The 16,279-nt window shown below is 41.9% G+C and overlaps 1 long non-coding RNA gene across 2 annotated transcripts in view; it reads left to right on the forward strand.

The window, feature by feature from the left end:
* The window catches only part of LOC125691197 (uncharacterized), a 32,411-nt gene extending 18,068 nt beyond the window's left edge, over nt 1-14,343 (forward strand). For both annotated transcript variants that reach the window (XR_007376039.1, XR_007376038.1), the window contains exons 4-6: nt 700-800; nt 2,561-2,628; nt 13,924-14,343. This is a non-coding gene — a long non-coding RNA (uncharacterized LOC125691197). The remainder of the gene's footprint in view (nt 1-699; nt 801-2,560; nt 2,629-13,923) is intronic.
* The last annotated feature ends 1,936 nt before the right edge of the window (nt 14,344-16,279 follow it).

The raw sequence follows: 16,279 nt of genomic DNA on the forward strand, positions 1-16,279 counted from the left end.
AAATATGGAAAAGAAGAGGTAAAGAAATAACTAAAGATAGCATCTGAAAGAGGGAGAAAAAATTACAAGTAAACAGAAGAACTATGAATGAAGACCCAGAATTGAAAGATCGAGAAGTAATGGTTGCTTTCAAGTACGGTCTTTTTATTTAATTTTTGGCCATTTTAAGTCAAATTACTGAAGGCTGAACAGGACATCTAGGAAAAACGTGCAGCTTTTTGGGACAATTTTTGATATTAGCCTATGTTTGGAATTTAAGATATTGACATGTTTTGTTGGCTCTATTATTTGGATGCTTGTATTCAACACATTCCTTCAGGCACTGTTTTGTCAGCAGTCATTAGGGTGATGTTTTCATGGCGTGTGTGTGTGTGTGTGATCTACGGAGAAGGAAGAGGAGAAAGCATAGCTTTCCCCAAATGGGAGTCATGACCAACAGGCTTAGTAGGTTGAGGATTTAAAAAAAAAAAAAAAAAAAGTTTAATTTCCTTTCTTCCACTTGATGAGGACTGAGTGAAGTGTGACCAGCACAGGACCTACTAGCCAGCCTGGATTTTCCAGTCACTGTATTTTTACGATCCATGCTGAAATGAAAAATATGAATAGCTCATTACAGCTAATGAGATGAGGATATTCTTCTCAATGCCAGGAGTTTTCAGAGGGCAAGCAGGTCACTCACTCCTTGATGTATCCCTCCAGGCTGCTGCTGTGCCCCTGTTAGCTCAGCTTTTTATCGTGTCTTTGGAGTGCAGACGCTTCCCGGACAGACAACTGCACGAGGGCTGCTGATTTTCAACCAGGTAAGGTCCCCACAGCTTGAGCACAGGAAGATCCCCTTGAAGCTTTGATAAGAAGGACAGCAGGAATTTTCCAAAACACAGGAGATATGCACACATATGTTTGCCCATCTGAAAACCATAGAGCAATTGCCATATATGCTCAGTCATTACCTTCCCTATGCAACTCTTTCCAGAAATTTCTGAAGGTTTTAGCAAATGCAGCATTTGAAGTGAAGATTGAATCAGAGATCTGGGTGCTAGACATTAAAAATATTGTTGTTTGGAATGCCTGGTTAAGGGTTTCATTGCTAATTTCTGGCACACTACTAAGGTTATAGGAGAAAGCTAGGACAAACTTTCAGCCTGGGAGAAGGGATGTGGTGGTTATTTGTTTGTTCAGGAGTGTGTCTGTGGTTTCCAAGAAAACCAATGGGGATGCACATGTGTATCTATGGGGAAGAATTCCCATCGCCTATGTAAAACACATCCTTCTTATTTTATGTTTACTGGGGACACAGCTCACCTGTCAAAATGCTTTGTGCTATTTCACTGTGATACAGTCTCATCAGCAATAGGTGATTTAAACTTCTTTGGTATCATAGAATCAGGGTTGAAAAAAACCTCTAAGATCACCCAGTCCAACTGTCCACCGACCACCAATATTTCCGCACTAATCCATGTCCTTCAATACAACATCTAAATGTTTCTTGAACACCTCTAGGGACTGTGACTTCACCACCCCCTTTGGCAGCCCATTCCAGTGCCTGATCACTCTTTTGGAGAAGAGATTTTTCCTAACATCCAACCTGAATCTCCCCTGGTGAGAGGGGCCATTCCTTCTTGTCCTATCACTAGTTATGCAGGACAAGAAGCCAACACCCACCCCACTACAACCTCCTTTCAAGTAGTTGTAGAGAGTGATAGGGTATCAGCTGAGAATTGGTGGTTTTTCAAATCAGGCAGCAGTCCATGTTGAATGCTGATTCCAGACATAAGAATCTGACCTCCCTAATACATTTGAAAGGCCTGGGCAGTGCGATGGATGTGATTTGCAAGCCAGCAGAGCCACTGCCTCTTGTGGGTCACATCTAATGGCCTTTGTGACCAGACATTGCAACCCAAGCCTGGAAATCTGAAGAGCCCTTTTCTGGTCTGGATACTGTGGAAATATATTGAAATATATATTGAAAATATGAATTAAAAATAACCAGACAATGCTAGATGGGAGGTTTATAACCACTTTCTACTGAAAGTATCACATTTGTCTTGATAAAAAATAACAATGCAAGTAGAAATACAACAGGTGCTTCCAAATTGTAAGCAATGACACAGCTGAAGTAACAATGCATTTTTTCCCCATGAATTTAAAAATTCTTTGCTGGCCTTTTATTAAAGTTCAAATTAGACAACCTGTTAAACTACTCAGTGCTCCTACACTGTGCTCTAGAAAGCAGTATGAATTTTGAAAAAGAGTTTTTTTTCTCTTAGTCAATCTGTTCAATCAGAGGCAGATTAATCCTTCAAAGGATTATTTAATCCTTTCAAGTGCTTTGTGGATGATCATGATCACTGTTACTTAACAAACTGCCTAAATTCACACCTTCTTGTGGAAGTAGATACCTACTTTAGACAGACCTCGTGACAGTTGGGTAGTTCACAGTAGAAGGAAGCTGAAGAAGCTTTGCCTAAGCTTTCTTTTCTTTTTCTCCTGTTTGTATTTATTTAACACAAACATCAGTTTGTATAAGCTTTATGTAATTGCTCCTTGCTTTGCATTGCAGTGGCCTGCAAACATCACGTTGCTGTGACTCAGCAGAGGACCTTTTTCTGGAGAGGCACTCCACCTGAGGTGTGTTATCTTTGTTATCTCTTCTTGACAGTTCCCTTGCAATCAGTGAAGTGTATTCTTTCAATTCGAGTAGCTTGTTTAAACTACTTATTGCTTAAGCTAATTTATTATTTAAGCTAATTTATGCTAATTTGAAGTACCCAAAATAACAGCTAACAACTTTCCCATAGATTTAATGAAAAATATTTACAGCATCAGACTGTAAATTAAATTTAAAGCCTTGGCAACAAATACGTGCAAATGTGTCAGTAATGCTGCACAAACAGCACAAACTTTGCCTCTCGTAATATAATAAAAACATGCTTAGTTTCAATAAAACTGAATTCAATCACATTGAAACCGTCAGGACAGAACGGGATGAAAAACAATCCTTGATGCCACTGAGAGGAAATACTTGTATTTTTTTTTAATTCAAAGTAGAATGAAAAATTCTATATAGCCTTGAAATTATACTTTGAAATTACGAATAGCGATTGCAGAAAATTACGACGTGAGTGTATGTATTTGTTGGTGTTGACTTAGAGAGGTCTTTTGGCTCTTCAGCGGCTCACAGCTGGAAAATGTTTAGAGATAGGCAGTCTTATTAGCTTGTTATTAGTTTCTCCTATCATGTCTCATGGGTAACATCAAAAATACAATACTGCTTTATTCCCCTTTGTCACTCCATTAGATTTCCACTTAAACTGCCATTCTAGCATGAGCTCTTAAACACAACTTTGATTTGCATCTCCTCCTGTACTATAGTAAAAACCATAAGAAACATTACAAAAATACAAACATAGGTTTGAATTATGACCATTTTTAGATGATTCAATTAGCTGCTAATAGGTGTTCACAGAGGTATGTTGTAATGGGAAGTCAGGTTGTAGTTAATGGTTACCATAAGCTGGAACGGTGTTAAAAACAGCCATCCTGTTTAGCTCAGCCATACAATCAGAGCTCTGTCTTTGGAAGTTAGTGTGGAATACTGAATAGGCAGAACCTGGGCTTTTGCTGGTAATTTTATTACTTTTCCTCTAGTGCTCAGTTGATATGAATAGGAATGGCTCTAAAGAACCATGTAAAGAAGAGCCCTATTAACCCGTAACAATTCTCTTGAGGAATTTTGCATCCCTGTAGGGTGCTTGTTACTGCAATTATGTTTTCCATTATGGATTTTCTTTGGAATGTGCAATCCACGTACAAAAATCAGATAGCTGTGAGTATGACTTAGTTCATCGCCAACACAAAGAATGAGCCTGTACATGGCTTAGGATTTTAGAACACAGGTAACCACGGCAGAAGGCTAGGGAAATGGAAAAGAGTCTTGTCATCTGATCTTTCCATCTGTGTTACAACTCAAAGATAATTTCACAATTCTGTCCAAACTCGTGCTACTGTATTACAGAATGTTCTTAGTCAGGATATTAAGTGACATCTGATTATGAAAAGGAAAGGATAATACAGGAAAAACATACAGTGTGCAGACAAGCCAAATATACAGTGGTATTAACCATTGCAGGCACGTTCACATATCAGCATGTGTAAGTAAAGCGGGGGAGTGTCTTGCAATATGTCTGGTATGTGGATCTGCTGATCCAACTAATTAATATTTATTTTTTGTATTATAGCATCGTCTAGAGACCTTAATTAAGGCTCCACTGGGCATATTTCTGTATGTGTATAGCAAAAGGCAGTCACTGACCCCAAAGAGCTCCCAGTCTATCCAGATGGCATAAATGAACAGGAAACTGAGACAGGAGCACAAGCTAACACTTCACCAAGGAGTTGCTGTGAGTGAACATTAAGTGAGGCAGCTGAGCTCCATCGATGATGCACAAAACGAACAAGGCATGTAAGAGAAGATGTGGTAGCAGATAACATGCTAAGTACTGATCCATGACAGCTAGATGGTAGGAAGGGGAAAGCTTTAGTTCTCAGCTCTTTCCCAGGCAAGGCTGTGAGCGCAGAGGTCTATTTCTGGAAACAAACACCACTGCCCAGTCTCCAGATGTAAACTGCATCCCTATGCTGGAGAACTGCTGAATGCAAGGTCTGCTGATACACTAGAACCTCCAGACCTCTTAAACCAGCACTCAGCAGTGAGAGAGCTTCTTTCTGAAGATGAGAAGAAGTTAGGTTGTTTCTCAGCTCACGTGGGAAAGACTGAGAGAATGGGGATGGGAAGGTCCCCATCCAGTCCTAGTTGTGCTCATTCTCCCTCCAGACATCATTCCTCCTCAAAGTCCCTTTACAGGAATGCAGACCTTGGGCAGCCGAGGAAAAACCAGTGGAGGACCTTACAAGCTGGAAAACATGAATATTGAAATAAAAAGCTAGTGAGTGAATCTTCCTGAGGCAAGAGGGAGAAGGCTGAGCAACATGCCTGAGAGGCAATTTGACAGGGAGGGGTTAGGCCTAATTAATCGTTGGGTTGAGGAGGTGGGTCAAGCGACAAGTGTTCTACTGAGCATGCCTCAGGCTGAGCCTCCCTTTCAACACATGCTTTATTAATACTCAGAGAGCAGCGGCTCCCTGTATGGGGAAAGAGTGGCTTGGGAGTGGTGGAGTTCTTCTACCTCCTTTCCTTAAGCAAAAATGCCCCATGCAGGCAGACCAGAGGAGCTCCTCCAGTTAAAAGAATTCATAGGCAAATGTGTCAGCTGTGCTATTTTAAGCTACGAAGGGCCTTCCAGTAAGTGACTGAGTTTGGTGAAATGCTGTTGTAAAGTAGGAAGATTTGGTAGGAAAAAAGAAGTAAACTCTCTTAAGCTCTTCATTGCGATGATCATATGCAAAGCAGAAGGATATCATATACTGCTAATTTAAAGTCAATGAGGCTCTGTTCCAAAGTGACTTAAGACAGCGTTGTTTTCTTCCATTGAAAAGCATAGGTTTGAGATGCATGTGCTTTGAAAGGTGCTGGTTCTTCAGTAAGGTGCTATTACAAGGCAGCTACCAATCTAGCCCCTATTGCTAGGGACTGGCAGAACTGCCATCCAGCCTGCTTGTCTGGCCAATATTTGAGATGCAAGCAAGGTATGTGTATGTGAAGCTGAACACTTCTGATTGAAAAGGAAAGCTGGTCTGCAATAGGTTGCATTTCCTCCAGCCTTTTGAGTGGCAGATAGAAAGAACTGGACCAAAGCTCTGAAACAATAGCAAAGCTCCAGTCTGTTGGCAACAACTGGCTCAAATGAGCTGTGAATGCTTTCACCTACCTAAAGAAATAGAAGCAGCTGGAAGATCATTCTGCTCACTGATCCTGCAGTGAAACTGTTTCCTTCTAAATTTTTATGTGGGGACTTTTGGTCTTGTTGCTTCATCTCAGTGTCACTCAGCATGATTTTGGACTTAGTGATTTGGAAATGCTTTTGTAACTTGTAGGCTTACAGAGAACACAGAGCACTCTGGAAAGACTTCATGGGAGCATGTGGAGATTTTCAGAACAAAACCCAAGAAAGTAGTTTAGCTCTGTGAATGCTGAGAGAATCTCTTACAGCTCAACAAACTCCACAATTGGTTTCATGAGGGATATCAAAGCACTAGATGCTTGGAGGAAAGCAACTGAAAGGGTGAAAAGAAACAGAAAACCCTCAAGATAGCAACAAATGTCAGGGAAGTTCTACTTATTTAGCCTTCAAACAAATCACTTGTCACAGGCTAAAGCTACCTAAAGAGGATCAATAATGGAGAATGAGGTATTACATAGTTCAATAGACATAGATGTAACAGAATGTGTTGGCCAGGAGCTGAAGCTAAGCAGCTTCAAACTGATACACAGGTGTGCATTTTTAACTGTGAGAATAATTAACCATTGGAACAACTTACTAAGAATTGTGGTAGATTTTCCATGATTGCGTATTTATTGTGGTTGTTGTTCAACCACAGCTATTGAACTTGATGTATGAACTGCTTAGCATAATCTTACAGTCTACGTTGTTAAAGATGTCAGACAGAAAGATTTTAGCTAGTTCCTCTGGCCTTAACATCCAAGCATTTTTGTAGGATGTGGAAATTTATTTTCTCCATCCCAGCACAACAGCCACAGGCACTGACAGGGTTGCTGATGGTATTATGGAAAGGCTTGTAAGAGTCTGAGTCTCCAGGCATGCCAGCTCAAATCCAAACAGGCTAGACTGAGAGTGGACTGTATTGAGCACAGTGTTGAAACATAGGCTGCATTTAATCATCTTGCTCCTAGATGGGTGTGCCACCTGCAAACTGGCGCTAAGTAACCTGGATCTCAAAAGACAGTGTCATCCTTGTACAGTGGGTTTGGAGTGAAGTCCTCAGAAATGAAGTTGGCTTCACGGTGTTTGCTCTGTGTCATGCAGCCAGTGCTGCTGAAATAAAGCTACTTAGCTTTTGGTAGGAAGGATGGGGCATGGGGCACTAATGATCTTTGTTAAAAAAATAATAATTTCATGCTTGGGTCCCACTTGTTTGGACTTCATACCTTGTCTTTTTACACCAAAATCTCATTTATTGCCTTTTAAGGAGAACCCTCAGAGCTTTTGACATCCTTTGAGAGTACTAGAGGGAGACTAAAGGCTGTGGCGCTCATGCTGCCGTCTCATTTTACATATACACATATCTTCAGAGAGGTGATATTTGAAAGGGCAAATAGCAGAAAGTTTTTGAAAGCAAAGCTGCACAAGATTACATCTTACAGCTCAGATTTTCCTTTGAAGCCAGAAAAATCTAATCAGCAAGAATCTGATGTTTTCTTTCAGTTGCCTACAGTGAGGAGAGTTGTACTCAAATGAGCACTGCCTGTAAAATTGAACTCATGCCAATCTGAAGTAGTGATGGTGGGAGATGCTCTCATGAAAGCCTCTATCTGTCAGGCTGAATGCCTTTTAAGATACATTGGTCTTAGTGACCGTCTAGAAGTGCTGTGGGGCCACAGATAACAAAGTGGAGATTTCCCTTGAGGATCTAAAGCAAGCAAACCCACACATGCAGAAGCTCCCTCCTTTATTCCTTTGTGTTACATGAAGCCAAGGTCTTGGAGAAGAGTGGGAAAGACCTTCCTAAGGCCACAAGAGGGCAAGTGGCCTGCCTTTGTACTGGAGTTTCTGTGGGTGAATTCTGAAGGATTTTTGTATCTTGGGATTTGTATCAAAAGTGAGACAGCTGGAAAAAGAATTGGAGCAAAAATGTTCTGATCAAAATAGTTATGCTCGTGAGGATGTTAAATCTTCTTATAGTCATCTATGAAATCAAAGACTGACTTCCTCTCTAGGTGGAAACTTGCTTCCAGCAAATGGGGATGGGAAACTGAGGACTTACTCTGATTGAAAAAAGGATCACAATTAAATGTCATTGTCAAGAAGAGAGGCTTGCTGAAATTGAAGAGATTTATGTGTGAGATTTAAAGTGTCCATGATGTTGGAAGACTACACCAGAAGGAAAGTTTGTTTGATAATTACACTGGGAATACAGGAAGGAAAGACTAATTCCTGTGCTGTAAGGGAGGCACAGGTTGACAAGTAGAGGAGAACTGCATGAATCTATGTAGAATTATTTATTAAGGAGTTCCATCTAGGTGTGTATGGCTGTGTGCAATGCAGTGCAAGAGAAACATGTGGAGATGTTGAGTACGAATTCCTAGTGCCTACAGGGAGGTAGAGAGGAAGACTGATCATGTGTGATTAGACACTGATCGCTGGCTCTCAGGAAACAGGGGGTCAGTTCCTGCCTTGGCTGCACGTTTCCTAGGGCCAGACATTTAATATCTTTGGTCCTGGTTTTCCATCTGTAAAATTGGAATAACATTTCTTTTGGCCTTATTTGTTTAGGCTGTGTGATCAAGAAGACTTTTCTCTCTTCCGTTATGTATGCAGTGTTTAACACAATGGGTACCCTGACTCTCCTTCTACTTACTCAGTGCTGTGCTGATATCAGTGTGAAAAAAGGAAGGGAGAAGCTGGAATTAAATCCTGGTTATCAGGAGAATCTTTGCCACTGTTAAGGCAGAGGTCTGTGTCCCATGACATGGAGAAGCATGGAAGAAGATTAAAGCTGAAGATAGGGAGGAAGAAAAAAGATTGGATGACAAAATGGCTGAAGCTGAATGCTGGATTTTCTGAGCTCACTGAGGGTTTTGAGGGAAGTTATGAGATTCTGAAGTCAGCACTGCAAATGCATAGCACAATTCTCGTGCGGCGTAGGTCACTTATTTAATATTAGCAGCAACGGGTCTGGGATCACACACCATAGGATGCAAGGAGAGTGAGCAAGTAGTGCTGTCCATCAGGCAGGGGTTTAGTCCTAGGTTCAGTATAATTTTCTTGCCATGATTCTTTCCTGACAATGTGGCCCTTACTGTTTTTAGGCAGCTCCAAGATGGTGAAGTGGAGTGAAGCGCATGAGGTGCCTGGGATGAGACTTCCTATGCACACACAAACCAGAGAGCACTGGTTAGATATCTTGCACTTTTTCCAAATTAGACTTGGTCTATACTGTGGGATTGGCAGATTCACAGGGGAGTTTTGTGATGCTCTTATGTGGAAAGATTGGCAAGGGAGGCATGGAAAGGAAGAGCGTTAACAATAGCATCGTTCCTGGCGTGCCTGGACCACTATTCTGAACAGTGCAGGCTTCTTCTGAGGCTTTTGCACAGATAGGAGTGTCTGAGAGTCTCACATTAGATGCACCGTTCTAAATAGTGGGCAACCTGCTTCATTGTGTCCTTCAAAGTAGAATGGAGAGTGGTCTGCCTACTGGGCTCTGCCAATGTGTTTGGGTTTTTCTGGATCAAGAGACTGACCAGTGCAGATTCAAGGCATATTTGTATTTGTTGTTTCTAATTTGTCTAAAAAACACATGTACCAATGGTTCTTCCAGATCTCAGTTTGGAAATGAAATACACTGTTCATTTGGATGAAAAAAAAGAATCTTGGGGGAAAATATGAAAGAGAGAGAGAGAGAATTTATTACTTGGATATTCCAGAAGTGGCTTTTTCCCCCTTTTTCCCTCTCTCTCTGAAATACCTGCCCAGTTATGAGCTTGAGAGATTCAGGACTTGTCTACACAGGGAAATTTATCGTCCTAATTATGCCAGTATAATTAGGCTGATAAATTTGCCTGCATATACAAGCCTTAATTTTGAAAGCTCCATTGTCTCCAAACACAAGTCTAGTGAGCAGTTGTATTTTAGGCCCCTGAGCTGTGCTTGCCAGCTGTGGGCTGACTGCCGAAGTCTTTGACCGAGTTTCCTCATTTCAAAGCAGTGGGTCTCTTTGGATATTAAAAGTCTGCATTAAATTAAACAGGAAGGTATCAAAGGAGTCATATTTTGCTGAAGCGACTTGCAGTTTCTTGTGAAATGCATCAGCTGGGGTGTGTAGGTCACTGCTGCCTCCTGCTTGGTGAAATGTCAGACCTGCTTGAATCTCTGTATCTCAGATATTTGTCTTATTTGTGCAACCAGGACTGTGATTATGGACCCCTGTTTAGGAAAGACGTGGAGATTTCAGATTTTAAGGTGAACACACAGAGACAGGCTTTTCCTATGGCATTGGCACACTGCAGTTGTGATTCCTATAGTCATATAATGTGTACATGTTTTTGCACATAATCGCAGAAATATTGCCCCAGAGGTAGGAAGACTCTTTGGTGAGTTTTTAGGAAGAAAAAGATGTATACAATTTTGAAAATAGTTACCTCTTTCCCATTGTGGTTTTGTGCAAAAATGTCTTGGTTTGCATATACAATAAGCTAGACAGATATGAAGCTGGGTATTTACAGAGCAAGTACACGGTATGGTCTTATGGCTCAGGCATGATTGCTTCTCCACAGCTATGTAAGAAAATACTCACATGATCTAGGCTTCATTACAGAAAGACTGTCTGAAGTAATAGCTGCTTCCTTCTCAAAAATAGGCATTGTTCAAAAATATAGGATTGAGTTGGCTTGCATGTGTGGAAGTACCTTGCCAGTGGTTGCTTTGTGAAGATTTACGTTTCCCTGGGAGAGAAACAGTAGACATCTCCTCAAGGAGCATGGATTGATGTCAGTAGAAACAAGATTCTAGAAAGTGGTGATTGTTAGAACAGCCCTGAGAAAAGAGGAACCTCTCAGCACAGCCTAACTTGACATGACCCTGAACATTAGAGTGTCAATCCACATGTTTGTTCAGTTTCCAGTGTGGGTGTATTTGGGTGTATGAGTGTGTGTGCAGAGCTAGAGGGTGTCACCAAGAGCATTTGTGCTCATACAATGCTTGCATGGAGCTGTGTACCCTCAGTTTGAAGAATTTGGTCTGTTGAGTATCTAATTCATCTTCCTGTTGATGTCTCCTAAGTTCCTGAGGACAGATTCTGGATTCTTCAGAGGAACAGTTTGCATTTCCAAGCCCATCAAACCTGGTGTTCTTGATATTTCAGGAAAACACTGGAGCCTGGTAGTACTGCAGAGAGAGCAGGATTTAGGGAGGAGCAATCAAAACTTGGGCTCTTGATGGGCCAATCTCACAGCACTGGAAATCAAGCCACATATGGGCAGCAGGAGGAAAGGGTACATGAGAGTTTCATGTCGGGTTTCCTCCAAATTCTAACAGCAGGCACACTTGATTCCCCTTCCCTTTTTCAGGACCTGATGTTTTCATGTTTTCCAGCACTGAACAACATAGGATGCCTCTGGGAATGAAAAATGTCAGCGTGACCCTGATTTCCTGTGTTGCTGCTCCAGCTCTAATGCACTTCCAGCTCTTCTTGAAAGCACAGATCCCTGTGTAGATCAGGGAAATATACATTGAGGCTGAATTTCTCTGTGTGTTGCTCTGCTGGTGCTAATGGTGGAAAGGAGCCATCAGGCTCTATTTCATTTGTGAGCCTGCAGGAGGGTGCATATTGCCCACCAGTCATGCACAGACATGAGTTGTTATTGAATCAAGCAGGTCTATGAGTTGCAGGCCTGGTTGCCCCATTGCCTTGCCAATTTCCTCTATATGCTTGTTTTTGCAGAGCCTGTGGGGACTTTGTGCCCCAGCATCATTTTCCCCTCTGTCAGACTTGGTTGAAATTGGAAATCAGATTGAAAAATTAGTAGGGAGACACAGACACACATACCTTAAACATCCAGTGCATGCATGATTCATCCCATTACATTTTTTGGTGCTGAAAGATCTCACTGAGATGCAGACCCAAAGAGCTCCCAAATGTCCCAGTGAGAGCAGCAGGACAAGTGGAAGATATGAAGCAACATGAGTCAGGCAGGTACAGAGGATAATGTCACAGAGCTGCCAGGTGGCCACTGGGAGCTGCTGCTGGAGGGGACCTGGGTAGGTGGGTGGGTACGGGTGAAACCTTCTCACCCAGTCTGTGTGGGATGCCTGCTGTCAGTGAAAGATGCTTGGCTGCGACAGGAGAGGGTGAGTGCTCTTTGGAGTCCTGTTCATCTTTCTAGTATGAGAAACCCATTTCGTAAAGAAGTTGCCTAATCTTGCTATGCCATTTTCCTTTGTCCGCTTATCTGGCATTTCCTAGCCATTGATGGACAAGTAAAATCTTCCTGTTGTGACGGTGTGAAATCCTACGTATGCAGGCTGGTATGCAGAGCTGACACAACACGAGCTCGCCTTGCTGGGGCAATGTTAATGTGCCTTAATGACAGAAATCTCCAACATAAGGTGCAGCGCAACCTTTTTCACATATCAAGACACTGAATGGAAGTTTGAAGAATTTCCTGCCATTTAGATCTTCTTTCTCATGTCTTTACATACTGTCAATTAAGGGCCCCATTAATGATCTTTGGTTAAAATGTTTTTTACAGTCTCTCCTCTCCTCTCCTCTCCTCTCCTCTCCTCTCCTCTCCTCTCCTCTCCTCTCCTCTCCTCTCCTCTCCTCTCCTCTCCTCTCCTCTCCTCTCCTCTCCTCTCCTCTCCTTTTTTGGCCTTTCTGTGTCTCTGACTGTGATCTGCAAAATTATATAAAATAGGAATCCCAATCCTCTAAAGAATTAAGGTTATTTTGTTTACCAACTTCTTATAAACCTTATAAAGTTTGTATTTACCTTCAAAAAAAAAAAAAAAAACACTAAAAAACAATTAGCACATCTGTAGAAAGGAAAAAAAAAAAGAAAAACGTTTTCAAACAGGATAGCAGAATATTAAATATGCTTTTTTTGTGTGTAAAACCGAGCTGGGAAATAGAATAATCACCTGTCAAGGCATTTAGTTAACATTTACTGTTTAACATCTATATCTCTGTACCAGACAGGTGTCCCACAGGAGTGAGGCTTCCTTTGTGCTAACAACTACAATACAAAACACACAGTGAGAGACAGATACAGGCGCAAACCCATCACAGGATATGTATCACAGTAGTAATTTAGCACCCATTCTCTGTAGTCTTAAAAGCTCCTCATTTTTTTCTCCTGTGGTCAGTTCAGGGAAGATCCTTCCCCAGGTAATTCTAGAAGTGAAGTTAATTGTACGGCATACTGATGTTTTACTGAATAAGTGGTTTGAAGTTGTGAGTTGTAGCACCCCAGTAGCATTTCCATCCTCTACTGCATCAGTATAGTACAGAGATTTATCCTTCCTCTGGATGCAATAGCATTTAAGGGCTCTTTGAAAATTACACAGGAAAATAAAAGTTTCTGCATTTGGGCTCTGCAGTTGTCAAACCTATTCTCTGTGTCAGGCTGAAAAACTAATTTTGTGAATCCTTTATTTATGATAACTTATGAACTGAGAGCTCATTTTTGATAGTATTTTTGCAATGAATCAGTACTGAAAATCACAGGGAATCCTGGCAATTTTAACTGAACTTTCTTAAACATTACGACTCATGAAAAATTTGACAAATTATGCGATCTTGTATTTGATAGCATGTCCTGGGACTTTTTTAAGCTCTTTACAGCAGTCTATTCATTTTAACTCTGTTTCAATAATGTTATATATTTACTTTTCCAAGTGAAATGTGCTATGCCCTATAAAGTGTATATCCCAATTTATATCTGTCAGTTTGAACTCGTTTAAAGTTACAGTTTCACACTGATCAAATGATTTTCTAATAATGTGATTATTTCTCAACAATTGTATTTGAAAGACAGTTTGAAACAGTTAAACATTGTTCCTATCAGCCTTCTAGAAAAAGAAAGCATAATGAGAAAATGGCACTTGTGCTTTGCTGTTTTATACTGTACAACCTTGCAATGTATGTGCTGTTTTCCCACTGCTTTGTAGTTTATAATATTCCTAACTGAACATCTGCACCCAACTTCTTCCTTGTGGCTGTAGATTGCACTTTATTTTATTATTTCGCCATTTTGCCATCCGTAACATTTAGCCTTCATCTGTACAGCTTTCCACAGCAGCCAATGTGTCACATAACTTCTCTTATGAGGCTCCTGAAGTCCTGGGGGTCAGCCTGCAAAGTGAAAAATGCAGAGATCTAGGAATGGCTCAGCCAGCTGAAAGTTACGGGAAGGGAAAGGCTCCAGTTTCACTGAAGGAAAAAAAAAAAAGAAGAAGAAGAAGAATGGCTCCTTTCAATGCAGACGGAGGCAGTCTGGCTGAGAGTCAGTGAGGTTTAAAAATCCAAGAGGTCCAATAACTGAAAATCTGTATAGATTCAAAGCAATGTTTTAAATACCGCACAAGTGTAGATAAAAAAAAATTTAAAAAAAGCATGTGATGGTTTTTCCATCCTCCTAGTGCACATAGCCAACCATGTCCCAAAACCAGGCAGTATTTCTTCCCCCTAAGACCGTGAGCACATGTGTCTAAGACCTGTCCATTTCATCAAAGAATGAGAGTGAAGAGCTCCTGTTGGATTGACCCCTTCTGCCACTTTTCAGTGGATGATGACTTGTTGTTTCCAGAAACGCAGAAGTTTCTACTGCTACTTCGCTGAAATAGGAACGTTGCTGTTATTGTAACACTGATGTTCAGCTTGCAACCCAGCAGCAATGCCTTCACTGGCATCACAAGTGTTTTTACTTCTGGTGGTAATGGTTGGTGATGCCCATTTCATGACAAAAGAAAAGGCCATGGGGTCTAATGAATGTGGTGCTCAGGAACATGGTTTAGCAGAGGGCTGTTAGAGTTAGGGTAGTATGGTTAGGTTTCAGTTGGACTTGATGATCTTGAAGGTCTTTTCCAACCTGAGCAATTCTATGATTCTAAGCTGCCTCTCCTTGGGTCTCTCCTGCTGTCTGTTTGTCTTCCTCTCTCTCTTTTTAATGCTCCTATTCAATGTTCCAGGTTCTCCCTGTAGTCCCAGACAGGCTCCAAAGCCTTGTATGAAAACGCAGGGAGAGGGCAAAAGATCAGTGAATAAAAGCACTGAGTACTTACCTCTTAGAGCCTGTTATACTGTCAGCTCAAAGTTAAAGTGCAATAAATCTGGTAGTCTCACGTTGGTCCCCCGTGTGCTGCAGTCCACCTCATAAAACTACTACATAATTAAGTACAGTGCAGCACAATTGGCAGTCTCTGCTCAGCGAAGGCCCAGCAGCGAGTGCATAAACTTACTGCCGGTCCCTGAAGGTGGATGTTTGAGGTGCTGGGGAGTGGGGGCAGGTGCTGGCTGCCAGTGCAGCTTTCCTGCGAGGAGGGGGCAGCTCAGCCTTCCTTCTGCCAGTACAGCCCCGTGCTGTGGGTATTTAAACAGAGAAAAGAGGGGAGCAAGCAATATGGGTGATGCTGGGGGGAGTGGGAGCAGCCTTGTGGCACAAGAAAGATGGGCATCACCTGCTGAAGAAGCTGGGGTCTCCTTCCTAGACAGGAAAATGCCCCTTATGCTCTGCATCTGGATTATGTGCAGAAAGGCAGGGTGCTGCAAAGTCTCTCCATTTATGGGCTTTGCACCCAACTTTTCTCTTTAGCAGAAGGACCCGTGTGACTGCAGGGCAGAGGAGTGTGGCTTAGGGGAGTGAGTTAAACCTCTTGTTGAAAAAAAAAAAAAAAAAAAAAAAGAAGAAATAAAAAGAAAAAAAGGATGAGGGAAGAAAGGGAAGTGTTTAACCACCAGCTAGGCAGCTAGCTGCAGCAGCAGGTCTGGCCCTATCCTGCTGGTGCCCTCTAGTGCTTTGCTATCCAGCTGCAGAAATGATTTTTGAGCTTGGGAGGAAATCCCCAAGTACAAATAATCTTCAGGTTTTGTTTGTATTCATGGTGCTGCTGTTGTTTTCTCTCTGGCATTTCATAGCCTGCCACATGCAGATGTGCACTTTGCCTGTGTTTGTGTGCAGTGATTCTGCTGTTTTGGGAAGGATGGCTTTTATTTTGAGTACTTGCACTGTATGACAGGCCACAGGTGGGCTGTATTATTTTTCAGGCTAAAAGATAAGCTCTCAGTTCTCTCTGCCTCCCTCTAAAAAGAAAGTTCAAGCTGTTTGTCACTGAATGAAGTGGTGTGATGACAGGAGGAACATGCAGGACACCCAGCAGTCAGAGAGGCCACATTACAGACAAGTAGAGAGCATCCATAGGAAGGCTGTGAAAATGGGGAAGGGTCCAGAGGGCAAGGTGTATGAGGAGTAGTGGGCATGGAACAGGCTGCTCAGGGCTGTGGTTACAGCCCCAAGTGCCAGAGTTCAAGGAGCGTTTGGACACTGCTCTCAGACATAAGATTTGGATGTTGGGCGGTCAGGAGTTAGGTTCCTTCCAACTCAGGATATCCTATGATCCTGTAATTCTATCAGATTAGCCTTAAA

Source organism: Lagopus muta, chromosome 3, assembly GCF_023343835.1.
Source record: "Lagopus muta isolate bLagMut1 chromosome 3, bLagMut1 primary, whole genome shotgun sequence".
In the NCBI taxonomy this organism is placed as follows: domain Eukaryota; kingdom Metazoa; phylum Chordata; class Aves; order Galliformes; family Phasianidae; genus Lagopus; species Lagopus muta.